Genomic DNA, 26,211 nt, shown 5'->3' on the forward strand with positions numbered 1-26,211 from the left:
ACCAAAATGGGGAAGAATTCAAAGCATGCAATAAGCTTTACCTCTTTGTATCAAAGCTGAGGGCCATTCTGGGCCAAACCACCTGCCTGGGTAAGATATCCCAAAACCCATTGCTCCTGATGCAGTTGAATGAACCTTTAAACCTGCCTCTATCATCCATTCCTCCCTCCAGAAAGACATTCCATTAAAATGATTCAGAAACTGTTCCCACTCCCCCAAACAGGCCCGCCAACAGGGAGACAAAGACAGCAAATGCCCAGGAGCCTGGGCAATATAAAAGGGTGAGGGGGCCCCTGCTGCCGCCACCGCCATGGTGGCAGCCGGGAGCTCCGGGCCCTTTTAAATCACCCGCGTGAGTTGCAGCAGGCGCTGGTTCCTCTACACCCAGCCCAGCCCGTCCCCCGGCTCCTCTCGGCAAGCCGGCCACTTGGTGGAGCGAGGCTTGGTGGAAGGGGGAGGCTCGGTGGCAGGCCCAGGGGCTTCTGGCTGCCGCGCGCTGCAGACATCTGGGCTCCCCAGGTAGTGCGGCCCCCACCTCCTCCCTAGGCTCTCTGGCCCCTACCGGGCCTGGGGCAGCGCTGGTGGGAGGGTGCTGCTCACGCAGTTTCTCGCGCCCCCCCGGCCCCACCATTATTCGAATGCGGAGGCCGGGGAGCGTGGCGGGTCCCGGACCATGCTGGGCAGGAGGTAGCACTGCACCCAGTGGATACATACCCTGACCAGTGGGTGCTCCTTGCTCTAGGTAAGCCCCCTCGGCACAGGCCCCATGGAGCAACTGGAGTCCCTTTGTCCCATCCTCCCACCAGCACCCCTGGGGTAGACCCAGTGCCCCTGGGCCCGCCCCATCCCCCCATCAGCACCCTTGGGGGAGAGTGGACCTCCTGCATTTCCCCCTGTCCCATCCCCCCACCAGCACTCCTGGTCTAAGAAGGGATGTGTGTTGGGTCCAGTTCATGGGGTTCACTCTGGGGAGGGATACAGGTCAGGTCCAGTTTGGTCTGGGGAGGGATGTGGGTTGGGTCCGATTTGGAGGATTAACCTGGTCATTTGGGGGGCACAGCTGGTCCTGATTCTAGTCTCTGTGTCTCTCTCTGCCTGCGGGGGAAGGACTAGCAAGACTAGTATAAATAATGACACTGTATATAAAATGTATTAAAGTTTTTTATATTTTTTATTTTTAAAATGCTGTAAACAGTTTTTAAATTTGTCCCAGTTTCATACAAAAAATTAATTCAAGCCCTGGTAGTTCATATGAGAAATGTGAAGGATGAGATAGTGTGATGGTTCCCTTTTTGTGGGAGGGGCACATGGCTGGTGCTTTGGCCAGCTTTGGCTTTTGTTAGCTGTTTTTACCCACACACTCTCTCTCTCGCACACACAGTCTCCTCAACACACACACCAGGGCTTCCTACATCCAGATCACTTTCCCCAAGCTGGGCTATGCTGTGGGACATCAGGAGCTGCTGATCGCTTGCCCTCTCCTTAGGCATCCCAGGCGGGGGCAGTGACCTGGATACAGGGAGCCCTGATGTTGCTCCTCGCTCCCCACTCACAGCCCCCTAGGGGCAGCAGTTTGGGGTGGGAGCGAGCAGCAATGCCAGTTCAGTTTGTGCATCCAGGTCAGTTTCCCCACATGGGTGCAGGAGGGGGATGCAGGGGTTAGGAGTGAAGGGGCTGCAGGGACTAGTGGTGCAGGAGGAGGAGCAGGCCTCTAAAATTCTGTGCCTATCATGATAGCTCTCATCTGTCTTCTGGACTCTTCCCAATGAGACTGAGGTTTAGTGACCTCCTGAGAAAATGTCTCGCTCTAACATGTTTGCTGTCTTTAAAACAAACTCTACATGAGAAGGCCTGATGAACTGACAGCCTATCACTGGTACAACGTTTTTACAGGCTGGTCCCCGACCTCTAAGGGCATATTGTCTATTATGTTTCACCCGTTACTAGTTGTGTTAATATTGTTCTGTGTGTGCTTGCTAGGAATGTGTTGTCTGTGCTGCTGGACAAAAAGAATGTTTGTTAAATTACAACCACAAGCTCAAATTGCCTCTCAGTTATATAAAATATGACCCACTCAAGAATTGTTTTTGAGGGGTCAAAAGGGGGACATGTAGTAGTAGGATTTTATGTTTGTATTTTGTATAATGTAGCATGCATTAAATGTATTGATGTATGATTTAACCATATCCTGCCAGCCACCCTTTTGAATAACAGAAAGGAATGGCCTAATGGGCCATTGGTAGAGCGCCATCAGCCAGAATCTGTGTCTGGGCTGATTTCAAGGCAGTAACAGACCTTTTAGGGTCACCATTTTGTTGTAGGTTTAGCATTTTAAAATAAGTAAAAGAATGTAATGATTGTGTTTTTTTTATTTTCAACTTGATGTTTCTGTTCAAATGCTCTGTGTAAATCAATTCTGTTTTGTGTGTGAATGAGGAATGTGTGTGTTAAAAGATAAGCGTGAGGGCCATCACCGAACCAGATGTTCTAGGGAGGAACCGAGGACAGATGGAAGGGTACCAGAAGATTACAACACACCCCTGTTGAAATGTCAGAAGAAGGCAGATTGACAACACTAAAGATGAGACAGGCACCTATCAATGGGGACAAGATAGCTGTGATCAAAACCAGCATGGGGTCACTCCCTGAGAGACCTGATGAAAGAACATGATAAAGGATGAGAAGGACAATTTAGGAAAACAAGCACTTGTCAAACAACAATTGATTACAGCATGACTGTGCAAAACTCATTGGTCCCAATGAAGGAAAATCACTATATAAACAGGGTGCCTTGCCATAAAACTTTGGGTTCGTCCTGTCAAGACTTCCCCGGAGTATCATGTCATGACTGACAGAACCCGGCTCCTACCTACCCGTGATCAACCTAGCTGGCCACTAGATTAATCCAGACTCAGGACTGGTGGGAGAGAGAGAGAGAGAGTGTGTGTGTGTGAGATTGAATGCATATGCTAATTGTTGTATCTTCCCGCTCTCCTGCAGGTATTAGCTCATCTTAAGTGATCGCTCTCCTTACAGTGTGTATGGTAATACCCATTGTTTCATGTTCTCTGTGTATATAAATCTCCCCACTGTATTTTCCACTGAATGCATCCGATAAAGTGAGCTGTAGCTCACGAAAGCTTATGCTCAAATAAATTGGTTAGTCTCTAAGGTGCCACAAGTACTCCTTTTCTTTTAGTCTTCATTTAGCAAACAAACAAATAAAACCCTCTAGCTGAGATATGAGTAACCAAATAGCTTCCTTAAAGCAAAATATTATTTATTTAGAGCAAAAGCATTGCAGAGAAAATATCCCAAGCACTAAACTAGCCTAAATGCAATGCCTTCCTTTCCCTAACTCTTACCATTCCCTGGATCTGGGAAGGCCCCTTTCCTAAATGCAGTTAGGAAAGCAGTGCAGTTTGTTCCTTCCCTCTTTGTTCTTCCCCCAGTCCCCATTAATGTACTGACACAGGAAAGCCTGCTAACCCAATACAGCATAACTTTGCCACATTGACCTGATCACAGTGCTAATAAAGTGGTTGCAGCTGCACTTCAGTTCACATACCCACAGCCCACCCTCCACCCCGACAATGTCGCCTCCTGCTGGGGCTTGGGTTCCCCTCAATGGTTTGTAAGTAGCCCCCTTGTGGTGGCAGTGGCTGTTTTTACTGGAGATCAGCTTAGTGCTTCACCAGCTCTCCTGTGGTGGACTATGAAGCTGAATGACACCGTACAGACACCGGGTGATGCTGTGCATATCAGATTTAAGGATCTCACAACAGCCATTCCTGGCAGTACATCGTAGGTAGGGCCTTACCAAATTCATGGCCATGAAAAAAGCTTCACAAACCATGAAATCTGGCTATTTTGGAGCAGGTTTGCGGTATTGCCACGCTTACTTTTGCACTGCCTTCAGAGCTGGGTGCCTGGCCAGCAGCCACCATTCTCTGACCACCCAGCTCTGAAAGCAGTGCAGAAGGAAGGGTGGCATCATATGGGGGCAGTTGTCACTTGGGGCAGGGGGAGCTGGGCTGGCCTTATACGTGGGTGACTTGCGTGACTGCCCAGGGTGCCGTGGTCAGGGGGCACTGTTGTCACCCCCACACACACAGGCAGCCCAAGGCCCCTTTAACCCACAAGCTCTGGGGAGGGGCAGGGTTGGGGGGGGGTGCCCCGGCTGGGGGCTCCTACCATGTACCAGGTTCCAGCTGCTAGTCCGGGCCAGGCTGAGGAGGGGTGGGACTTCCTCTTCTGCTGCACAGGCCACTTCCAGGGCCTGGTCAGATGCACCTCCACGAGCCGCACAGCAGTAATGGCAGCAATGCCATCCCATCCCATCCTCACTTCCGTGCTGCTTCTGGCTGAGGCTCTGCCTTCAGAGCGGGGCTCCCGGCCAGCAGCCGCTGCTCTCCGGCTGCCCGGCTCTGAAGGCAGCGCTGCCAGAGGCAATATTACAACCCCCTCTCCCATGACCCCCATGTGGGTCGGGACCTCCACGGTTACAACACCGTGACGTTTCAGATTTAAATGTCTGAGGCCATGAAATTTAAGATTTTTAAAATCCTACGACCACGAAATTTATCAAAATGGACCGTGAATTTGGTAGGACCCAAATCCTAAGATCTTATGGAAGACACATCTCTGGTGTATCTCTGTGAGAATGGGGCTGTGTAGCTAGTCCAAACCTGGCACAAGCCTGACCGGCTAGTGGCAGTCCAGCAACCTACTGTGTACAAGGTGTACACAACACCTTCCACCACACCTGCCCGGGAAGCCAACTGAAGGGGGCTGTTGGCTCTTACTGAAACTAAGGCTATGTCTACACTAGAGAGTACAGCGGTACTGATGCAACTGCATCACTGTAAGATCATATAGCTGCTCTATGCCAATGGGAGAGAGCTCTCCCCTCAACATAATTAATCAACTCCCAACATGCAGCGGCAGCTATGCTGGTGGGAGAAGCTCTCCTGTCGGCATTTCACTGTCCACACTGGCACTTAGGTCAGTATAACCTACCTTGCTCAGGGGGGTGATTTATTCACTCCCCTGTGTGACATAAGTTATACCAACATAAGTGGTAGCGTAGACCGAGCCTTTGTGGTTTTTTTGGTTGTCCTTCTCCCAATACCAAGAGAAAGGGGAAGGGCCAAAGAGGAGTCCTGATGCTGGGAGTGATAGGTCAACAGGGCCAATCGGGAGAGGCCAGCACACTAAGGTTGATAGGGTGGGCAGGCCAATGAGGGAGCTGAGAGACTAGGGCCTGTCCTCTATGTGAGATGGGGCTGCCACAGCAGAGTAAGGTAGAGCCAGGGACAGAGCCACAGCTCAGAGCTGGGGGAGCCAGAGCAGCAGCCCAGAGCCGGGAGCTGAAACAGCAGAGACCAGCCATGTGTGTTGGATCAATCACCCATTGCTTTTTACATTGGTTTTAACCACATATGTGCCAATCTAATTAATTACAGGTGGTTCCAAAATCCACACTTCTATTCCTTTGGCTCTACGAGGTCCCAGAAGGGGCCATTTTCTTGTCATATTGAGCTGCATGTTAATAACCATTTTACCTTATGTACCATTTAACCACCCTCTTATCAAAACATCCTTTATCCCTATTGTAAATTTCCTGAGAACCCAGGGCCTCCCAAGTGCAGGGCAAAAGATTTTCCCATTGCCCTCCTGGTGTCACTAACTATAGTTTTGCTTCCCCAAAATCTTCTTGCCCAGCATATAGGAACAAAAGGGAGTGTTTCAGCCTAAAATGAATTGTCCCGCTTAGCCATGTCATTCCACAAGTGAATGCACTTGGGCTTACTACAACTAAATAGCAGGCTGTCCGTTCCCACCCAGCGATAACCGTCTTCTCCTGGGTAGACTTTTATTCCTCCAACTAATAAATTCACTCTCCCACCTCCCCCATGTATGCATAAGGATGGTGATGTTGCTGCCACAGTGCTAGAAATGCTGTAGTCACCAGTGTAAATCCTTTGCAATCTAAACCATGATACATTGCCAGTGCTTGCTCATTCCCACACTACTATTTACTTTGTCCAAGTCCATGCCTTTCAGTTTCAGTTTTATTGAAGTGGGATCATATCCATCCAAGGAGCCTAAAAGAGTGATTATTTCTCCTGGGATGGTGGGATCAGTGGTAATGTCGAGCATGTTGTTCACTTTATTTTCCACTGTCATCCACGGGAAGTCTCCCCAGCCTCGAATACAACAGGTTTTGGATTCACACCACCAAAGGAGGACGTCTGCAATCCAAATGCCAGCTAAAACAGCACACAGGACTGCATCGTCTCCAAAATCTTCCAGCATCCACGCAATTAGTAATCTGAAACACAAAGCAAAATAAAACTTTTGCCCTCCCTATATAGAAGGGCTATACATTAATATTTAAACTAAACTTATTAACTTGTACTCAGATATTGCTGGACCTGAGTTTCACCCCCTTCTCGGGAGTGGGCTCTTGAACAGCCCACTGTGCTCTGAGCACCCTCTTGGGCTTCAGCATGTGCAGTGATCTTAATTTGTTTGGAGTTGGTCAGGGCTATCCCCTGTCCAGCATTTCAGCTGTGAGGAGCCAAGCTCTACGATACAACTGCATTTGCTCCAACCCCTCAGACAGAGGCAAACACCTACAAGATCTCTATCAAGCATTCTTACAACTACAGTGCCCACCTGCTGAAGTGAACAAACAGATTGACAGAGCCAGAAGAGTGCCCAGAAGTTACCTACTACAGGACAGGCCCAACAAAGAAAGTAACAGAACGCCACTAGCCATCACCTTCAGCCCCCAACTAAAACCTCTCCAACGCATCATCAAGGATCTACAACCTATCCTGAAGGATGACCCATCACTCTCACAGATCTTGGGAGACAGGCCAGTCCTTGCTTACAGACAGCCCCCCAACCTGAAGCAAGTACTCACCAGCAACCACATACCACACAACACAACCACTAACCCAGGAACTTATTCTTGCAACAAAGTCCGTTGCCAACTGTGTCCATATATCTATTCAGGGGACACCATCATAGGGCCTAATCACATCAGCCACACTATCAGAGGCTCGTTCACCTGCGCATCTACCAATGTGATATATGCCATCATGTGCCAGCAATGCCTCTCTGCCATGTACATTGGCCAAACTGGACAGTCTCTACGTAAAACAATAAATAGACAAAAATCAGACGTCAAGAATTATAACATTCAAAAACCAGTCGGAGAACACTTCAATCTCTTTGGTCACTCGATTACAGACCTAAAAGTGGCAATTCTTCAACAAAAAAACTTCAGAAACAGACTCCAATGAGAGACTGCTGAATTGGAATTAATTTGCAAACTGGATACAATTAACTTAGGCTTGAATAAAGACTGGGAGTGGATGTGTCATTACACAAAGTAAAACTATTTCCCCTTGTTTATTTCCCCTCCTACTGTTCTTGTCAACTGCTGGAAATGGCCCATCTTGATTATCACTACAAAAGGTGTCCCTCCCCGCCCCCCGCTGGTAATAGCTCACCTTTCCTAATCACTCTTGTTACAGTGTGTATGGTAAAACCCATTGTTTCATATTCTCTGTGTATATAAAATCTCCCCACTGTATTTTCCACTGTATGCATCTGATGAAGTGAGCTGTAGCTCACGAAAGCTTATGCTCTAATAAATTTGTTAGTCTCTAAGGTGCCACAAGTACTCCTTTTCTTTTTACAGATACAGACTAACACGGCTGCTACTCTGAAACATTTCAATGTGGTTTTCTTCCCCAACCAGATTTCTAGCTGATAAACAGTGGGACTTGCTTTCTCACAGGTCCTGCCTAGACTGGCCTTACAGCGTGGGCTCTCTCTTTAACCAGTTGGTACATAACCATATCCCCTCTCTGCCACTCCTGGGGATTCAAGATTAGACCCATTCTCTGATCCATTTTTCAAACATTGGCTCCTAGGGCAACAGCAACCTGCCTATGAGTGCTAGCAACAACTTTTAACAGCTGTTGCGTCCACTGGTCTGTAAGGACCTGTGGTTGCAGGTTATCAGGCAGTGTCCCATCTACCCACCATTGAAAAAATTGGAAAAACCCATTCCTTCCCCACCCATTAACACAGGACTAGACCTGTTTGGCATGGCTGATAAAGCAGTATTAGAAAGGCAGGTGAGTTCTGTCAAAAGCAGAGAAATTCTTGTTATACACTTTTCAATTTAGTGGTGGAATTTTAACACTGAATTCCTGGAAACCTGCCCAGGAGGGTTGGTAAATAGATAAATTGAACAGTAATAAGTCACCAGGACCAGATGGTATTCACCCAAGAGTTCTGAAGGAACTCAAATGTGAAATTGCTGAGCTAATAGCCATGGTATGTAACCTAACATTTTAATCAGCTTCTGTGCCAGATGACTGGAGGATAGCTAATGTGACACCATTATTTAAAAAAAAAAGACTCCAGAGGCGACCCTGGCAATTACAGGCCAATAAGCCTAACTTCAGTATTAGGCAAATTGGTTGAAACTATAATAAAGAACAGAATTATCAGGCACATGGATGCACACAATTTGTTGGGGAAGAGTCAACATGGTTTTTGTAAAAGGAAACCATGTCTCGCTAGAATTCTTTGAGGTGGGTTACCAAGCATGTTAACAAGGGAGATCCACTGGATATAGCGTACCTAGATTTTTTAGAAATCCTTTGACAAGGTCCCTCACCAAAAGCTTTTAAGCAAAGTAAGCTATCATGGGATAAGAAGGAAGGTCCTTGCATGGATCAGTAAGTGGTTAAAAGATACGAGACAAAGGGTAAGAATAAATGTTCAGTTTTCAGAATGGAGAGAGGTAAATAGGGGTGTCCCACAGGGATCTGTACTGAGACCAGTCTTATTGAACATATTAACAAATGATCTGGAAAAAGGGGTAAACGGCGAAGTGCAAAATTTGCAGATGATACAAAACTACTCAAAATAATTAAGTCCAAAGGAGACTGTGAAGAGTTACAAAGGGATGTCACAAAACTGGGTGAGTGGGTAACAAAATGGCAGATGAAATTCAATGTTGATAAATGCAAAGTAATGCATAGTGGAAAACATAATCATAGAATCATAGAATATCAGGGTTGGAAGGGACCTCAGGAGGTCATCTAGTCCAACCCCCTGCTCAAAGCAGGACCAATCCCCAATTAAATCATCCCAGCCAGGGCTTTGTCAAGCCTGACCTTAAAAACTTCTAAGGAAGGAGATTCTACCACCTCCCTAAGTAACGCATTCCAGTGTTTCACCACCCTCCTAGTGAAAAAGTTTTTCCTAATATCCAACCTAAACCTCCCCCACTGCAACTTGAGACCATTACTCCTTGTCCTGTCATCTTCTACCACTGAGAATAGTCTAGAACCATCCTCTCTGGAACCACCTCTCAGGTAGTTGAAAGCAGCTATCAAATCCCCTCCCATTCTTCTCTTCTGCAGACTAAACAATCCCAGTTGCCTCAGACTCTCCTCATAAGTCATGTGTTCCGGACCCCTAATCATTTTTGTTGCCCTTCGCTGGACTCTCTCCAATTTATCCACATCCTTCTTGTAGTGTGGGGCCCAAAACTGGACACAGTACTCCAGATGAGGCCTCACCAATGTCGAATAGAGGGGAACGATCACGTCCCTCGATCTGCTCGCTATGCCCCTACTTATACATCTCAAAATGCCATTGGCCTTCTTGGCAACAAGGGCACACTGCTGACTCATATCCAGCTTCTCGTCCACTGTCACCCCAGGTCCTTTTCCGCAGAACTGCTGCCTAGCCATTCGGTCCCTAGTCTGTAGCTGTGCATTGGGTTCTTCCGTCCTAAGTGCAGGACCCTGCACTTATCCTTATTGAACCTCATCAGATTTCTTTTGGCCCAATCCTCCAATTTGTCTAGGTCCCTCTGTATCCTATCCCTGCCCTCCCGCATATCAACCACTCCTCCCAGTTTAGTATCATCCGCAACTAATATATAATCCCAACTATATATATAAAATGATGGGGTCTAAATTAACTGTTTGCGCTCAAAAAAGGGTCATTGCAGTCATTGTAGATAGTTCTCGTCTTAAAAACATCCACTCAATGTGCAGCAGCAGTCAAAAAAGCTAACAGTGTTGGGACTCATTGGAAAAGGGACAGATAATAAGACAGAAAATATTATACTGCCTCTCTGTAAATCCATGGTATGCCCACATCTTGAATACTGCCTGCAGATCTGGTCGCCCCATCTCAAAAAAGATATATTGGAATTGGAAAAGGTACAGAAAAGGGCAACAAACATGATTTGGGGTATCAAACAGCTTCCATATGAGGAGAGATTGATAAGACTGAGATTTTTCAGCTTGGAAAAGAGACGACTTGAGGGTGGTGGGGAGAGGAGAGATATGATAGATGTCTATAAAATCATGTCTGATGTAGAGAAAATGGAAAAGGAAGTGTGATTTACTCCTTCTCATAACACAAGAACTAGGGGTCACCAAATGAAATTAATAGGCAGAAGGTTTAAAACAAACAAAAGGAAGTATTTCTTCACACAATGCACAGCCAACCTGTGGAACTCTTTGCCAGAGGATGTTGTGAAGGACAAGACTATATCAGGGTTCAAGAAAAAACTAGATAAATTCATGGAGGATAGGTCCATCAACAGCTATTAACCAGGATGGGCAGGGATGGTGTTCCTAGCCTCTGTTTGCCAGAAGCTGGGAATGGGAGTGAGGGGATGGATCACTTGATTACCGGTTCTGTTCATTCCCTCTGAAGCACCTCGCGTTGGCCACTGTTGGAATACTGGGCTAGATGGACCATTAGTCTGATCCAGTATGGCCGTTCGTATGTAGGAGCCTCCTCCAGTATTTTACTGGAAGAAAGTCAGTTCATGTTAAGACTGATAGATTCTGCTTCAAACCGGATTCTTAAGCCATTGTAATTTGTCATTTTTGCCAATAGGTGGCACAACATACCTCGTGGTTTACTGTAAAATTGAGATGAACTCTTTCAACAGAAATGTCTAGAATAAAATGTTTTTTATTAAACACCTGGCGTCTTAAGAAAAGGTTGACCTAGTTTTTGTTTTAATTCACATTCCAAATATCTGTGGCATGTATGTACTCCATAACACAACTGTATTTGAGCTTTATAATTTGTGTCACATTCCTTTACGTGGAAAGCTTATGAAATATCAACCAGATGGGTTTCCTCGGTAATAGAAGGAGCAAAAAAAAAGTGAATCTGAGTGCTAAACATTTTGGGAATAGAGGGGAGAGAGCTCAGGGAGCTCTTACTTGGGCAATGTATTTGGACAATGACGATCATCAGTATTACTTATGTCACGCCTACAAAAGCAACACACATCAGGCAAATTAAATACCAAGAGTCATTAGTTACACGCCAGTTTTCTAGTTTTCCTAAACACATAAAAATGAAATAATGGAGCAGCGCATACAACATAGCAGGCTACAGACCAAACCACATTGCTCTGCAATGAACCCATTAGCCTTATCTCTCTCTGTTCCCACACAGCCAGTATTCGTGGCCAAACAGATCAATTATATTGAAATACCCTTTCTTTTTCTGGGTGGCTTTTCATATTCCAGTTCCCCTGTTACTCACTAAAGCATAGGCAATAATTTTAAGAGCACAGGCCTAGGGACTGGCTGACCTGGTTCTACTCCTAACATACTCATTACATGACTGAAATCAAGTTTCTTAGCCCCTTCACACCTCAGTTTTCCTCTCTGAAACTTTATAAAGCACTTGGAGATCATGGGAAGAAAAGCCAGTTGTGATTCTTAGCCCTGGGGTGTTCAAAGTTTGCCCAGCTGAAGGAAAACCATACCTAAATTGTATAAAATAGGCCAGCTCGCAGCAAGCTTAATTTTTACAATGGATGTGTAGCCTGGGGAGTATGCAAGCCCCATTAGATAATGCTCCATCTTCATCAGGACAGCCTGGCTGAAATATTCACTGGGAACTGTATGTTTTATGGGCTGCACTTCTGTACTAAAGATGCGGCAACTGCAGGCCACCTGGCAGACCTAAATTCCACCTAGGCCAGTAAGGGGTTCAGTCAGTGTCTGCCTTGTAACCCTTGGTGTCTTGTGGCTGTGCAACTTTGGTTCAGGACTCTGAACCCAACAGCTTAACAGCACCCAAAAGCCTGACCCTGGCTTTGCCCAACTTGGATACTCCTTGCAGGCTGATTTTAGAACACTTCCAGCTACTGATGAACTGGAGCCAGTTCGCACCGGTTCACATGAACCGGTTGTTAAATTTTGAAGCCGATTTAGAACCGGTTGTTAAAAGGGTGGGCAAACTTCGGCCTGCGAGCCACATCCGGCTCGCAGGACCATCCTGTCCGGCCAACCTGAGCTCTTGGCTGGGGAGGCTCCCCTGGCTGAGAATCCCTTTTTAATTTTTACTCACCAGGCGGCACTCCGGGTCTTCGGCGGCAGGCCCTTCACTCGCTCTGGGTCTTCAGCGGCACTTCAGCAGCGGGTCCTTCAGTGCCGCCGAAGACCCGGAGCGAGTGAAGGACCTGCCACCAAGGTGCCACCGAAGACCCGGAGCAACTGAAGGAACCAGTTCTTCAGATTTTGGCAGCTCATCACTGCTTCCTGCCCAGAATCTGCCCCCAAATCCTCCTGTCACTCTCACTGGACCATCACAACGAAGGTCTTAGGTACATTGCCTCTTCAGAGACAGCGTGACATTCTAACCTACAAACTTTACTAAGCTTATCCAGCACTGATGATTTAAAACAAAAGAAAAACAAGTTCATTAACAAGAGATCACGGATTAAGTGATATCAAGTGTCACAGGGCACTTCTTCAGCTGTCCCATGAGCAGTGCTGCTTAGCCTGCTTTCATGATATCTCAGTTACCAACACACCCAGGCTGCTTCCCTTTCAGTACATGCACATGTATCATTCAGTTCCCCAGCAAAACAGAACATGACACAGGTAAGCAGAAAACACAACCTCATCATCTCCCCTAGAGCACTGCCCATGATTACTTGTTTCTCCCAAATATAGATACACCCAGTTACTGTGTCAATTGTGTCTAGCCCAATAATTACCACCATCCAGCTCTCTGTAATGCTCCAACAGAAAGTGGCTAAGTGATACCAGCTGGACCTGAAGCCTTTTCGGGGTGGCAGCAATGTCAGTGTGTGGGATGCTCCTGCTAGCATTCTTCTGTCAAATCAAGCAAAACAGATAAAAGATAGGGACGGTTACAAGCAAATAGAAGTGAAAACATGCATCTAAAAGACTAAAACTTAATCTAGCATGATACAGTCTTTGTTCAAGATGGTTTCTCTCACCCACAGTCTCCTTTCCAGCTTTTTATTGGCCAGTCTGGGAAGGTTCCAACACAGAAATCAAATTGCTTTGTTTCTTGTCTCCTTGAAGTGAAGGATCATGTGTGGATTTGCTCTCCCTCTCTTCATAGTTCAATGAAACTTTGAGATGTCTTCTTCTGAAGGGTGCCCCCACATAAAGTTAATTGGTGCATGATCAGTAAAGGTGCCATGAGGTCTGGGGAATTCCGTTGCATGCTGATTTCTCCCTCCATAATGATTGTTACAATGCTACTTATCTCTTCTTGCAGCAACCCCCGTTACAAACGAGTAGCCCATTGAATATGGGCCACACCCCTGGTTTGATATATCAGCCTCTTTGTCTGGAGAAAACTTGTTTATCAACTCCCTTTGGCATGCCTGGCTTAAACACCTTTTAGTCACAGCCTTGAAAGCATAATATTAGTAAGTATCCACAATGTCACATACAGCATTGTTACATTTCTTTTGCAATTGTAACCCTTCTGCCAGGCCAAGTTGATAGCAGCAAGGGCCGGGTTCAGTACACAGGGGTTCCCTCTCATCAAAGCAAATGCAAAACTGGCTCGACCTGGGAAAATCTTACACACCCCCTGGGCGCCTCAAAGAGGCAATACTTCCCCTCTCGCAAGCACAGAGTCTCCGTGTAGCAGAGAATCTTTAATAACATGAGGTAAATGACATCAGCATTAAATTGGGGAAACAACACAACTAGTGTTCATTAACCAAACCATGAGCAAAGACCCACCCCAGCAAATTGGGCCACATCCTTTCCCTCGGGTTCTTGAGTCCCAGAACCCAAATGTCTCTTGAGTCCAGCAATCCACAAATCACCCAAAGTCCAAAAAAGTCCAGCCCCAGAGTTCAAAAGTTCATCTGCAGAGTGTTACTCCCCAGTCTGGCTAAAATGTGCTTGTGTGTGAGGGAAAGAGGTAAGGGGCACCTTACATGTCCTGAAGCTGACTGCCCCACAGGGCTCCGCTCTGCACAGCTCGCCACCTCACAAACAGCTCTGCTCAGCTCACTTCGCCGCCTCATGAACGGCTCCGCTCTGCACAGCTCCATCTCGCCGTCTCACGAACACTCCACCAGTCTATCCATGAACAGCACCACTGCACTCTAGATCTTCCGGCTCCCCACTACTTGACACAGTGCTCGGTGATTCTAGCTCATAGTAGTGGAAGCCTTAGTGCTGGTGCACCATAAGGCCAAAGTGAATTCAGCACAGTACCTGTAGCAAGACTCCTAATAGACCCAAAATTAGCTCTGACATTCTACAGTGGAGAGAGACAGAGGTGCAACCGGTGTTTCAGGCCCTCACAAAGGGGCCCACACCACCAGGTACTAACACCTGCCTCAAGCCTCTCTCAATTGACAGAATTTTGGAACCCATGTCCCTTGCCTAGCGAGTGCTACTTAGTTGATGGTGAGTCCCTCCATCATAACAAAAGGCAAAGTACAGTTCCAAGCACAGTTCCCATAATCAAGGTAATAACAATTTATTCTTCCCGCCCCAATAACAGAGACACTGGGGATCCCACAACAGCCAAAGTGACCATTTGAGCAGTTATGGCCTCATTCTAGGCAGGGTGGTGTGCCTATGCAAATGAGATCAGCCCCTGAAGTTCTTTTTCACAACTTGCCACACCTCACCACCAGATGTCAGGGTGGAGCTCATCCTGACTCTGCTTACACAATGATATTTTTGATCAGTGTCATTGTTTTTTAAATACCTCCCAAGGCATATTTTGCATGAAAACCATTGCAGTACTGTGTTGGATGTGAATACAGAGGTGCCTAGGGTCACAGAGATATACCCAGATAATCCTGGCAAGTGACCAGGACCCACACTTTGAAAAGGAGACAAAAAAAAAAAATCCAAAGGCCACTACCAGTCTAACCTGGCACTGGGGGAAAATTCCTGCTCGACCCCACAGAGGGCACTCAGACACTGAGCACGTGAGCAAGAATCAGCCAGACAAATAGCTGAGATAGAAAGTCCTCGGTGCCACTGTAGAACACTAACCCATCCGTCCAATGTCCCGTCTCTAGCCATAGCCATCACTGATGCCTCAGTGGAAAGAGAGAACTACAAACCTCCAAGAACACATGGCGTGGGGTGGGGCAGATACCTGCCTGTAATTTGTGGGTGAGCAGCTGAAACCCTGAGGCATCAGTGTTTATGGCTGCTGAGCCCTGCCCCCCTGGCCGGACAAGCACCCCCATTGTACAATCACATTCATACATGTGTCCAACTCATGTAAAACTAAGTCAGTTGTTTATCCCTACAACTCCAACCGGGAAGCTGTTCTGGGACCTCATTCCTCTGGTGATCGGAAACAGTCATCTAATAGATAGCTGTAATCCATATGTGGCCAGGTTACAGCCATGAGCCCCTAGGACATCACTGTATTTTTCTTTCAATACCTCTTCACCTTCCTTGATGCTTGCCCCTTAAAGAGAGTAAACATGTCCCCTCTCAGACTTGTGTATCCAAGACTGAACAAGCCAAACGCTACCAGTGTCCTCCTAGAGGAAAGGCCCTCCATTCTTCTAATTCTCTGGGACCCCCTCAGAGCACCTGTTCCAGTTTACATGCAGCTGTCTTGAGCACCACGGAGGAATGAACCCAATAGAGCATGGGGCAGGAAGGAACATGCCGTACAGCACTGAGAGGCAACACCCACAGGGCCACGGAGGCCGAGGACAGCCTTCCCCCACAACAGCAGCCCACGTGCATTCTCTCCCCACAGAAACTCCCTCTGAAACTCCCCTGTTTGCTGCTCCTGTTTGCCAGCTGAGGACTTTGCCAACCACATGGGAATATATACCACACTCCACAGATTAGCCCCACCCCATACATGTGGGGTAAGTGGAAAACATTCACACATATCACACTCCAAAGAAGATGAGCCAAACATTCACATCCACAACCGACACTCGAAAACACAGAATGGCTACTGCTGTCTACACTATATGAAACTCCATCACCTCACATAACAAGAAAAAAGAAAAAGTTACAAATTCCTTCCACATATTAAGCCTTTTCAGCAGCTCCTTTCTGAAACCAAAGAAGGACGATGCCTGAGCATGCCTCTCTCTGCCAAAAGCAAGCAGAGGAATCTGCAGCAGGCCATCAGCCGCTGTGTTTATGCCGCAGTCTCCTCCAGAGACGTGGGCTCGAATCCCACTCCTGACAGCGGCGTGCCGGCCTTTTGTTCTATTGGGCCTTTCTTCAGTTCTTTTAGGGCGGGTGGGTGGTTGCTCTTGATCTCGTCAGAAAAGGAGTTCCCAAGTCCTCCCCTGGGGCCTCGGAGAAAAGGCTCCGACATGCTGGTCTGCGCCCTGTTGAAGTCAGAGAGGGACTCTGGTGGGTGCGGGGACCCTGCCACCGCCGCAAGTGGTGGGAAAGAGAGTGCCGGCAGTACACCGCTCCCGGTCAGGGTGGCCGAGCGGTCCAAGGCGCTGCGTTAAGGTTGCAGTCTCCCCTGGAGACGTGGGTTCGAATCCCACCCCTGACAGCCTCTTCTCTGCCTGTCGTGGCAGGAGGCATTCCCTGGCCGCTTCTTGGTGGGAGGGAGCCAAAGGCCCTTTTCTTGGTGCGAGGTAAGGGGCCGTGGGAGCAGGCAGCGACTTCCAGTGTGCCTGAGCGTTGGCCACTCTGCTGAAAGCTAGCAGAGGGACTTCTTGCAGGCCAACAGAGTGGCTGAGCGGTCTAAGGGGCTGCGTTAAGGTTGCAGTCTCCCCTGGAGGTGTGGGTTCAAATCCCACTCCTGACAGCGGCATGTCAGGCTTTTGTTCTCTTGGGACTTCCTTCGGTTCTTTTCGGGCGGGCAGGCGGTTGCTGCTGATCTTGTCAGAGAAGGAGTTCGCACGTTTTCCCCCTGGGCCTCGGGGAAAAGGCACCGCCACGCTGGCCTGTGCCCTGTCGAAGCCAGAGAGGGACTCTGGTGGGCCCATGGCCCCTGCTACCGCTGCAAGTGGCGGGCAAGAGAGCGCCAAGAGCATGCTGCTCCCAGTCAGGGTGGCCGAGCGGTCCAAAGCGCTACATTAAGGTCGTAGTCTCCCCTGGAAGTGTGGGTTCGAATCCCACTCCTGAGAGCAGTGTGTCAGGCTGCTGTTCTCTTGGGGCTTGCTTCGGTTTTTTTCGGACGGGCGGACGGTTGCTGCTGATCTTGTCAGAGAAGGAGTTCGCACGTTTTCCCCCTGGGCCTCGGGGAAAAGGCACCGCTACGCTGGCCTGTGCCCTGTCAAAGCCAGAGAGGGACACTGGTGGGTACGGGGGCCATGCAGCATGCCACCCCCAGTCAGATTGGCTGAGCGGTCCAAGATGCTGTGTTAAGGTCACAGTCTCCCTTGGAAACGTGGGTTCCAATCCTACTCCTGACAGCCTCATCTCTGCCTGCCATGGTGGGAGGCGTTCCCTGGCTGCCTCTTGGTGGGAGGGAGCTGAGGGCCCTTTTCTTGGTACTAGGTAGGGGGCCATGGGAGCGGGCCTCGACTTCCAGTGTGCCTGAGCGTTGGCCGCTCTGCTGACAGCTAGCAGAGAAGCTTCTTGAGGGCCGTCAGGGTGGCCGAGCGGTCTAAGGCGCTGCGTTCAGGTCGCAGTCTCCCCCGGAGGCGTGGGTTCGAATCCCACTCATGACAGCGGCACGCCTGGCTTTTGTTCTCTTGGGGCTTCCTTCGGTTCTTTGCTGGCGGCTTCTGTTGATCTCGTCAGAGAAGGAGTTCTCACATCCTCCCCCGGGGCCTCGGAGAAAAGGCTCCTCCGCTCTGGCCTGCGCCCTGTTGAAGCCAGAGAGGGACTCTGGTGGGCCTGGGGCCCCTGCCACTACTGCAAGTGGTGGGCAAGAGAGTGCTGGCAGCACACCACTCCCGGTCAGGGTGGCTGAGCAGTCCAAGGCACTGCATTAAGGTCGCAGTCTCCCCCGGAGACGTGGGTTCAAATCCCACCCCTGACAGCCTCTTCTCTGCCTGTTGTGGCAGGAAGCGTTCCCTGGCCACCTCTTGGTGGGAGGGAGCCAAGGGCTCTTTTCTTGGTGCTAGGTAAGGGGCCGCGGGAGTAGGCAACGACTTCCAGTGTGCCTGAGCATTGGCCGCTCTGCCGAAAGCTAGCAGAGGAACTTTTTGCAGGCCGTCAGGGAGGCCGAGCGGTCTAAGGTGCTGCGTTCAGGTCACAGTCTACCCCAGAGGCATGGGTTTGAATCGAAGCCCTGAGTTTCCGCCCCCTCGGAGGTGGGACACATGGAGGGAGAGTTCTGGGGTGTTTTTTCTCCCTGTGCCACACGCGGGTGCTTTTTCTTCGACTCCCACTCAGAGGGGTCTCTCTCTGCTTGGTCAGGCTGGCCATGCTATCCAAGACGCTGCTTTTAGGCCACACTCTCCTCCGGAGACTTGGGTTCGAATCCCACTCCTGAGAGCAGCATGCTGAGCTTTTGTTCTCTTTAAGCTTCCTTCGGTTCTTTGCGGGTGGGCGGCTTCTGTTGATCTCGTCAGAGAAGGAGTTCTCACATGCTCCCCCGGGGCCTCGGAGAAAAGGCTCCTCCACTCTGGCCTGAGTCCTGTCGAAGCCAGAGAGGGACTCTGGTGGGCCCGCGGCCCCTGCCAGCGCTGCAAGAGAGCGCTGGCAGCATGCCGCTCCCAGTGAGGGTGGCCGAGTGGTCCAAGGCGCTGCGTTAAGGTCGTAGTCTCCCATGGAGGCGTGGGTTTGAATCCCACTCCTGACAGCGGCATGTCAGGCTTTTGTTCTCTTGGGGTTTGTTCGGTTTTTTTTGGACGGGCGGGCGGTTGCTGCTGATCTTGTCAGAGAAGGAGTTCCCACGTCCTCCCCCTGGGCCTCGGGGAAAAGGCGCCACCACGCTGGCCTATGCCCTGTCAAAGCCAGAGAGGGACTCTGGTGGGTACAGGGGCCCTACAGCATGCCACCCCCAGTCAGGTTGGCCGAGCGGTCCAAGGTGCTGTGTTAGGGTCGCAGTCTCCCTTGGAAACGTGGGTTCCAATCCTACTCCTGACAGCCTCATCTCTGCCTGCCATGGTGGGAGGCGTTCCCTGGCTGCCTCTTGGTGGGAGGGAGCTGAGGGCCCTTTTCTTTGTACTAGGTAGGGGGCCATGGGAGCGGGCCTCGACTTCCAGTGTGCCTGAGCGTTGGCCGCTCTGCTGACAGCTAGCGGAGAAGCTTCTTGAGGGCCGTCAGGGTGGCCGAGCGGTCTAAGGCGCTGCGTTCAGGTCGCAGTCTCCCCCGGAGGCGTGGGTTCAAATCCCACTCCTGACAGCAGCATGCTGGGCTTTTGTTCTTTTGGAGCTTCCTTCGGTTCTTTGCGGGCAGGCGGCTTGCGTGGATCTTGTCAGAGAAGGAGTTCCCACGTCCTCCCTCGGGGGCTCGGAGAAAATGCTCCGCCACGCTGGCCTGTGCCCTGTCAAAGCCAGAGAGGGACTCTGGTGGGCCCGGGGCCCCTGCCACTGCTGCAAGTGGCGGGCAAGAGAGTGCTGGCAGCTCACCACTCCCGGTCAGGGTGGCTGAACAGTCCAAGGCGCTGCATTAAGGTCGCAGTCTCCCCCGGAGACGTGAGTTCGAATCCCATCCCTGACAGCCTCTTCTCTGCCTGTTGTGGCAGGAAGCGTTCCCTGGCCGCCTCTTGGTGGGAGGGAGCCAAGGGCTCTTTTCTTGGTGCTAGGTAAGGGGCCGCAGGAGTAGGCAACGACTTCCAGTGTGCCTGAGCATTGGCCGCTCTGTCGAAAGCTAGCAGAGGGACTTTTTGCAGGCCGTCAGGGTGGCCGAGCGGTCTAAGGCGCTGCGTTAAGGTCGCAGTCTCCCCTGGAGGCGTGGGTTCAAATCCCACTCCTGACAGCAGTGTCTCAGGCTTTTGTTCTCTTGGGGCTTGCTTCGGTTTTTTTCGGACGGGCAGACGGTTGCTGCTGATCTTGTCAGAGAAGGAGTTTGCACGTCTTCCCCCTGGGCCTCGGGGAAAAGGCACCGCTACGCTGGCCTGTGCCCTGTCAAAGCCAGAGAGGGACTCTGGTGGGTACGGGGGCCATGCAGCATGCCACCCCCAGTCAGATTGGCTGAGCGGTCCAAGATGCTGTGTTAAGGTCGCAGTCTCCCCTGGAAAGGTGGGTTTGAATCCTACTCCTGACAGCCTCACCTCTGCCTGCCGTGGTGGGAGGCGTTCCCTGGCTGCCTCTTGGTGGGAGGGAGCTGAGGGCCCTTTTCTTGGTACTAGGTAGGGGTCCATGAGAGCGGGCCTCGACTTCCAGTGTGCCTGAGCGTTGGCCGCTCTGCTGACAGCTAGCGGAGAGGCTTCTTCAGGGCCGTCAGGGTGGCCGAGCGGTCTAAGGCGCTGCGTTCAGGTCGCAGTCTCCCCCAGAGACGTGGGTTCGAATCCCACTCCTGACAGCGGCATGCCTGGCTTTGTTCTCTTGGGGTTTGCTTCGTTTTTTTGCGGGCGGGCGGGCGGTTGCTGCTGATCTCGTCAGAGAAGGAGTTCTCACATCCTCCCCCGGGGCTTCGGAGAAAAGGCTCCGCCACGCTGGCCTACGCCCTGTCAAAGACAGAGGGAGACTCTGGTGGGTCCGGGGCCCCTGCAATCACCGCTAGTGGCGGGCAAGAGAGCGCCAGCAGCACACCGCTCCCAGTCAGGGTGGCCGAGCGGTCCAAGGCACTGCATTAAGCTCGCAGTCTCCCCGGAGACGTGGGTTCGAATCCCACCCCTGACAGCCTCTTCTCTGCCTGTCATGGCAGGAAGCATTCCCTGGTCCCCTCTTGGTGGGATGGAGCCAAGGGCTCTTTTCTTGGTGCTAGGTAAGGGGCCGCGGGAGCAGGCAGCGACTTGCAGTGTGCTTGAGCGTTGGCCGCTCTGCTGACAGGTAGCGGAGGGACTCCTTGCAGGCCTTCAGGGAGGCCGAGCGGTCTAAGGTGCTGCGTTCAGGTCACAGTCTACCCCAGAGGCATGGGTTTGAATCGAAGCCCTGAGTTTCCGCCCCCTCGGAGGTGGGACACATGGAGGGAGAGTTCTGGGGTGTTTTTTCTCCCTGTGCCGCACGCGGGTGCTTTTTCTTCGACTCCCACTCAGAGGGGTCTCTCTCTGCTTGGTCAGGCTGGCCATGCTATCCAAGACGCTGCTTTTAGGCCACACTCTCCTCCGGAGACTTGGGTTCGAATCCCACTCCTGAGAGCAGCATGCTGAGCTTTTGTTCTCTTTAAGCTTCCTTCGGTTCTTTGCGGGCGGGCGACTTCTGTTGATCTCGTCAGAGATGGCGTTCCCACATCCTCCCCCGGGGCCTCGGGGAAAAGACGCTGCCACACTCGCCTGCGCCCTGCAGAAGCCAGAGAGGGACTCAGAGAGACCCGCTCCCGTGGCCCCTTACCTAGTACCAAGAAAAGGGCCCTCAGACTTTTGATCTCTTTAAGCTTCCTTCGGTTCTTTGCGGGTGGGCGGCTTCTGTTGATCTCGTCAGAGAAGGAGTTCTCACATGCTCCCCCGGGGCCTCGGAGAAAAGGCTCCTCCACTCTGGCCTGAGCCCTGTCGAAGCCAGAGAGGGACTCTGGTGGGCCCGCGGCCCCTGCCAGCGCTGCAAGAGAGCGCTGGCAGCATGCCGCTCCCAGTGAGGGTGGCCGAGTGGTCCAAGGCGCTGCGTTAAGGTCGTAGTCTCCCATGGAGGCGTGGGTTTGAATCCCACTCCTGACAGCGGCATGTCAGGCTTTTGTTCTCTTGGGGTTTGTTCGGTTTTTTTCGGACGGGCGGGCGGTTGCTGCTGATCTTGTCAGAGAAGGAGTTCCCACGTCCTCCCCCTGGGCCTCGGGGAAAAGGCGCCACCACGCTGGCCTATGCCCTGTCAAAGCCAGAGAGGGACTCTGGTGGGTACAGGGGCCCTACAGCATGCCACCCCCAGTTAGGTTGGCCGAGCGGTCCAAGGTGCTGTGTTAGGGTTGCAGTCTCCCTTGGAAACGTGGGTTCCAATCCTACTCCTGACAGCCTCATCTCTGCCTGCCATGGTGGGAGGCGTTCCCTGGCTGCCTCTTGGTGGGAGGGAGCTGAGGGCCCTTTTCTTGGTACTAGGTAGGGGGCCATGGGAGCGGGCCTCGACTTCCAGTATGCCTGAGCGTTGGCCGCTCTGCTGACAGCAAGCGGAGAGGCTTCTTGAGGGCCGTCAGGGTGGCCGAGCGGTCTAAGGCGCTGCGTTCAGGTCGCAGTCTCCCCCGGAGGCGTGGGTTCAAATCCCACTCCTGACAGCAGCATGCTGGGCTTTTGTTCTCTTGGAGCTTCCTTCGGTTCTTTGCGGGCAGGCGGCTTGCGTGGATCTCGTCAGAGAAGGAGTTCCCACGTCCTCCCTCGGGGGCTCGGAGAAAATGCTCCGCCACGCTGGCCTGCGCCCTGTCAAAGCCAGAGAGGGACTCTGGTGGGCCCGGGGCCCCTGCCACTGCTGCAAGTGGCGGGCAAGAGAGTGCTGGCAGCTCACCACTCCCGGTCAGGGTGGCTGAACAGTCCAAGGTGCTGCATTAAGGTCGCAGTCTCCCCCGGAGACGTGGGTTCGAATCCCACCCCTGACAGCCTCTTCTCTGCCTGTTGTGGCAGGAAGCATTCCCTGGCCGCCTCTTGGTGGGAGGGAGCCAAGGGCTCTTTTCTTGGTGCTAGGTAAGGGGCCGCAGGAGTAGGCAACGACTTCCAGTGTGCCTGAGCATTGGCCGCTCTGCCGAAAGCTAGCGGAGGGACTTTTTGCAGGCCGTCAAGGTGGCCGAGTGGTCTAAGGCGCTGCGTTAAGGTCGCAGTCTCCCCTGGAGGCGTGGGTTCAAATCCCACTCCTGACAGCAGTTTCTCAGGCTTTTGTTCTCTTGGGGCTTGCTTCGGTTTTTTTCGGACGGGCAGACGGTTGCTGCTGATCTTGTCAGAGAAGGAGTTTGCACGTCTTCCCCCTGGGCCTCGGGGAAAAGGCACCGCTACGCTGGCCCGTGCCCTGTCAAAGCCAGAGAGGGACTCTGGTGGGTACGGGGGCCATGCAGCATGCCACCCCCAGTCAGATTGGCTGAGCGGTCCAAGATGCTGTGTTAAGGTCGCAGTCTCCCCCGGAGACGTGGGTTTGAATCCTACTCCTGACAGCCTCATCTCTGCCTGCCGTGGTGGGAGGCGTTCCCTGGCTGCCTCTTGGTGGGAGGGAGCTGAGGGCCCTTTTCTTGGTACTAGGTAAGGGGCCACGGGAGCGGGCCTCGACTTCCAGTGTGCCTGAGCTAGCAGAGGGAGATGCAGCAGGCTGTCAGGGTGGCCGAGTGGTCTAAGGCGCTGCATTTAGGCTGCAGCCTCCCCTGGAGGCGTGGGTTCGAATCCCACTCCTGACAGCGGTGTGCCAGGCTTTTGTTCTCTTGAGGCTTCCTTTCAGGCGGGCGGGCGGCTTCTGTTGATCTCGTCAGAGAAGGAGTTCTCACGTCCTCCCCCGGGGCTTCAGAGAAAAGACTCCGCCACGCTGGCCTACGCCCTGTCGAAGACAGAGGGAGACTCTGGTGGGCCCGGGGCCCCTGCAATCACCGCTAGTGGCGGGCAAGAGAGCGCCAGCAGCACACCGCTCCCAGTCAGGGTGGCCGAGCGGTCCAAGGCGCTGCATTAAGGTCGCAGTCTCCCCCGGAGACGTGGGTTCGAATCCCACCCCTGACAGCCTCTTCTCTGCCTGTCATGGCAGGAAGCGTTCCCTGGTCCCCTCTTGGTGGGATGGAGCCAAGGGCTCTTTTCTTGGTGCTAGGTAAGGGGCCGCGGGAGCAGGCAGCGACTTCCAGTGTGCTTGAGCGTTGGCCGCTCTGCTGACAGGTAGCGGAGGGACTCCTTGCAGGCCTTCAGGGTGGCCGAGCGGTCTAAGGTGCTGCGTTCAGGTCACAGTCTACCCCAGAGGCATGGGTTTGAATCGAAGCCCTGAGTTTCCGCCCCCTCGGAGGTGGGACACATGGAGGGAGAGTTCTGGGGTGTTTTTTCTCCCTGTGCCGCACGCGGGTGCTTTTTCTTCGACTCCCACTCAGAGGGGTCTCTCTCTGCTTGGTCAGGCTGGCCATGCTATCCAAGACGCTGCTTTTAGGCCACACTCTCCTCCGGAGACTTGGGTTCGAATCCCACTCCTGAGAGCAGCATGCTGAGCTTTTGTTCTCTTTAAGCTTCCTTCGGTTCTTTGCGGGCGGGCGACTTCTGTTGATCTCGTCAGAGATGGCGTTCCCACATCCTCCCCCGGGGCCTCGGGGAAAAGACGCTGCCACACTCGCCTGCGCTCTGTAGAAGCCAGAGAGGGACTCAGAGAGACCCGCTCCCGTGGCCCCTTACCTAGTACCAAGAAAAGGGCCCTCAGACTTTTGATCTCTTTAAGCTTCCTTCGGTTCTTTGCGGGTGGGCGGCTTCTGTTGATCTCGTCAGAGAAGGAGTTCTCACAGGCTCCCCCGGGGCCTCGGAGAAAAGGCTCCTCCACTCTGGCCTGAGCCCTGTCGAAGCCAGAGAGGGACTCTGGTGGGCCCGCGGCCCCTGCCACGGCTGCAAGAGAGCGCTGGCAGCATGCCGCTCCCAGTGAGGGTGGCCGAGTGGTCCAAGGCGCTGCGTTAAGGTCGTAGTCTCCCATGGAGGCGTGGGTTTGAATCCCACTCCTGACAGCGGCATGTCAGGCTTTTGTTCTCTTGGGGTTTGCTCGGTTTTTTTTGGACGGGCGGGCGGTTGCTGCTGATCTTGTCAGAGAAGGAGTTCCCACGTCCTCCCCCTGGGCCTCGGGGAAAAGGCGCCACCACGCTGGCCTATGCCCTGTCAAAGCCAGAGAGGGACTCTGGTGGGTACAGGGGCCCTACAGCATGCCACCCCCAGTCAGGTTGGCCGAGCGGTCCAAGGTGCTGTGTTAGGGTCGCAGTCTCCCTTGGAAACGTGGGTTCCAATCCTACTCCTGACAGCCTCATCTCTGCCTGCCATGGTGGGAGGCGTTCCCTGGCTGCCTCTTGGTGGGAGGGAGCTGAGGGCCCTTTTCTTGGTACTAGGTAGGGGGCCATGGGAGCGGGCCTCGACTTCCAGTGTGCCTGAGCGTTGGCCGCTCTGCTGACAGCTAGCGGAGAGGCTTCTTGAGGGCCGTCAGGGTGGCCGAGCGGTCTAAGGCGCTGCGTTCAGGTCGCAGTCTCCCCCGGAGGCGTGGGTTCAAATCCCACTCCTGACAGCAGCATGCTGGGCTTTTGTTCTCTTGGAGCTTCCTTCGGTTCTTTGCGGGCAGGCGGCTTGCGTGGATCTCGTCAGAGAAGGAGTTCCCACGTCCTCCCTCGGGGGCTCGGAGAAAATGCTCCGCCACGCTGGCCTGCGCCCTGTCAAAGCCAGAGAGGGACTCTGGTGGGCCCGGGGCCCCTGCCACTGCTGCAAGTGGCGGGCAAGAGAGTGCTGGCAGCTCACCACTCCCTGTCAGGGTGGCTGAACAGTCCAAGGCGCTGCATTAAGGTCGCAGTCTCCCCCGGAGACGTGGGTTCGAATCCCACCCCTGACAGCCTCTTCTCTGCCTGTTGTGGCAGGAAGCGTTCCCTGGCCGCCTCTTGGTGGGAGGGAGCCAAGGGCTCTTTTCTTGGTGGTAGGTAAGGGGCCGCAGGAGTAGGCAACGACTTCCAGTGTGCCTGAGCATTGGCCGCTCTGCCGAAAGCTAGCGGAGGGACTTTTTGCAGGCCGTCAGGGTGGCCGAGCGGTCTAAGGCGCTGCGTTAAGGTCGCAGTCTCCCCTGGAGGCGTGGGTTCAAATCCCACTCCTGACAGCAGTTTCTCAGGCTTTTGTTCTCTTGGGGCTTGCTTCAGTTTTTTTCGGACGGGCAGACGGTTGCTGCTGATCTTGTCAGAGAAGGAGTTTGCACGTCTTCCCCCTGGGCCTCGGGGAAAAGGCACCGCTACG

At 52.2% G+C, this 26,211-nt stretch overlaps 1 long non-coding RNA gene and 15 other non-coding genes across 16 annotated transcripts; 15 read left to right on the forward strand and 1 right to left on the reverse strand.

The window, feature by feature from the left end:
- Positions 1-6,060: 6,060 nt before the first annotated feature.
- LOC142071598 (uncharacterized) lies at positions 6,061-13,594 on the reverse strand. Its single transcript, XR_012667731.1, has 3 exons — positions 13,328-13,594; positions 13,082-13,199; positions 6,061-6,334 (listed from the first exon to the last, which is right to left on the reverse strand). It is a non-coding gene; the product is annotated as an uncharacterized LOC142071598 (long non-coding RNA).
- A 3,186-nt stretch (positions 13,595-16,780) lies between these two features.
- TRNAL-AAG (transfer RNA leucine (anticodon AAG)) lies at positions 16,781-16,863 on the forward strand. The gene has a single exon. It is a non-coding gene; the product is annotated as a tRNA-Leu (tRNA).
- A 1,043-nt stretch (positions 16,864-17,906) lies between these two features.
- On the forward strand, positions 17,907-17,989 carry TRNAL-CAG (transfer RNA leucine (anticodon CAG)). Its single transcript has one exon. It is a non-coding gene; the product is annotated as a tRNA-Leu (tRNA).
- Positions 17,990-18,985: 996 nt separating this feature from the next.
- Positions 18,986-19,068, forward strand: TRNAL-AAG (transfer RNA leucine (anticodon AAG)). The gene has a single exon. It is a non-coding gene; the product is annotated as a tRNA-Leu (tRNA).
- Positions 19,069-19,530: 462 nt separating this feature from the next.
- TRNAL-CAG (transfer RNA leucine (anticodon CAG)) lies at positions 19,531-19,613 on the forward strand. The gene has a single exon. It is a non-coding gene; the product is annotated as a tRNA-Leu (tRNA).
- A 493-nt stretch (positions 19,614-20,106) lies between these two features.
- On the forward strand, positions 20,107-20,189 carry TRNAL-AAG (transfer RNA leucine (anticodon AAG)). The gene has a single exon. It is a non-coding gene; the product is annotated as a tRNA-Leu (tRNA).
- Positions 20,190-20,652: 463 nt separating this feature from the next.
- Positions 20,653-20,735, forward strand: TRNAL-CAG (transfer RNA leucine (anticodon CAG)). The gene has a single exon. It is a non-coding gene; the product is annotated as a tRNA-Leu (tRNA).
- A 238-nt stretch (positions 20,736-20,973) lies between these two features.
- TRNAL-AAG (transfer RNA leucine (anticodon AAG)) lies at positions 20,974-21,055 on the forward strand. Its single transcript has one exon. It is a non-coding gene; the product is annotated as a tRNA-Leu (tRNA).
- An 888-nt stretch (positions 21,056-21,943) lies between these two features.
- TRNAL-AAG (transfer RNA leucine (anticodon AAG)) lies at positions 21,944-22,026 on the forward strand. The gene has a single exon. It is a non-coding gene; the product is annotated as a tRNA-Leu (tRNA).
- A 462-nt stretch (positions 22,027-22,488) lies between these two features.
- Positions 22,489-22,571, forward strand: TRNAL-CAG (transfer RNA leucine (anticodon CAG)). The gene has a single exon. It is a non-coding gene; the product is annotated as a tRNA-Leu (tRNA).
- A 493-nt stretch (positions 22,572-23,064) lies between these two features.
- Positions 23,065-23,147, forward strand: TRNAL-AAG (transfer RNA leucine (anticodon AAG)). The gene has a single exon. It is a non-coding gene; the product is annotated as a tRNA-Leu (tRNA).
- A 442-nt stretch (positions 23,148-23,589) lies between these two features.
- On the forward strand, positions 23,590-23,672 carry TRNAL-UAG (transfer RNA leucine (anticodon UAG)). The gene has a single exon. It is a non-coding gene; the product is annotated as a tRNA-Leu (tRNA).
- Positions 23,673-23,902: 230 nt separating this feature from the next.
- TRNAL-AAG (transfer RNA leucine (anticodon AAG)) lies at positions 23,903-23,985 on the forward strand. Its single transcript has one exon. It is a non-coding gene; the product is annotated as a tRNA-Leu (tRNA).
- An 888-nt stretch (positions 23,986-24,873) lies between these two features.
- On the forward strand, positions 24,874-24,956 carry TRNAL-AAG (transfer RNA leucine (anticodon AAG)). The gene has a single exon. It is a non-coding gene; the product is annotated as a tRNA-Leu (tRNA).
- Positions 24,957-25,418: 462 nt separating this feature from the next.
- TRNAL-CAG (transfer RNA leucine (anticodon CAG)) lies at positions 25,419-25,501 on the forward strand. The gene has a single exon. It is a non-coding gene; the product is annotated as a tRNA-Leu (tRNA).
- Positions 25,502-25,994: 493 nt separating this feature from the next.
- On the forward strand, positions 25,995-26,077 carry TRNAL-AAG (transfer RNA leucine (anticodon AAG)). The gene has a single exon. It is a non-coding gene; the product is annotated as a tRNA-Leu (tRNA).
- Positions 26,078-26,211: the final 134 nt, after the last annotated feature.

This window comes from Caretta caretta, chromosome 3 (genome assembly GCF_965140235.1).
Source record: "Caretta caretta isolate rCarCar2 chromosome 3, rCarCar1.hap1, whole genome shotgun sequence".
Taxonomy (NCBI): domain Eukaryota; kingdom Metazoa; phylum Chordata; order Testudines; family Cheloniidae; genus Caretta; species Caretta caretta.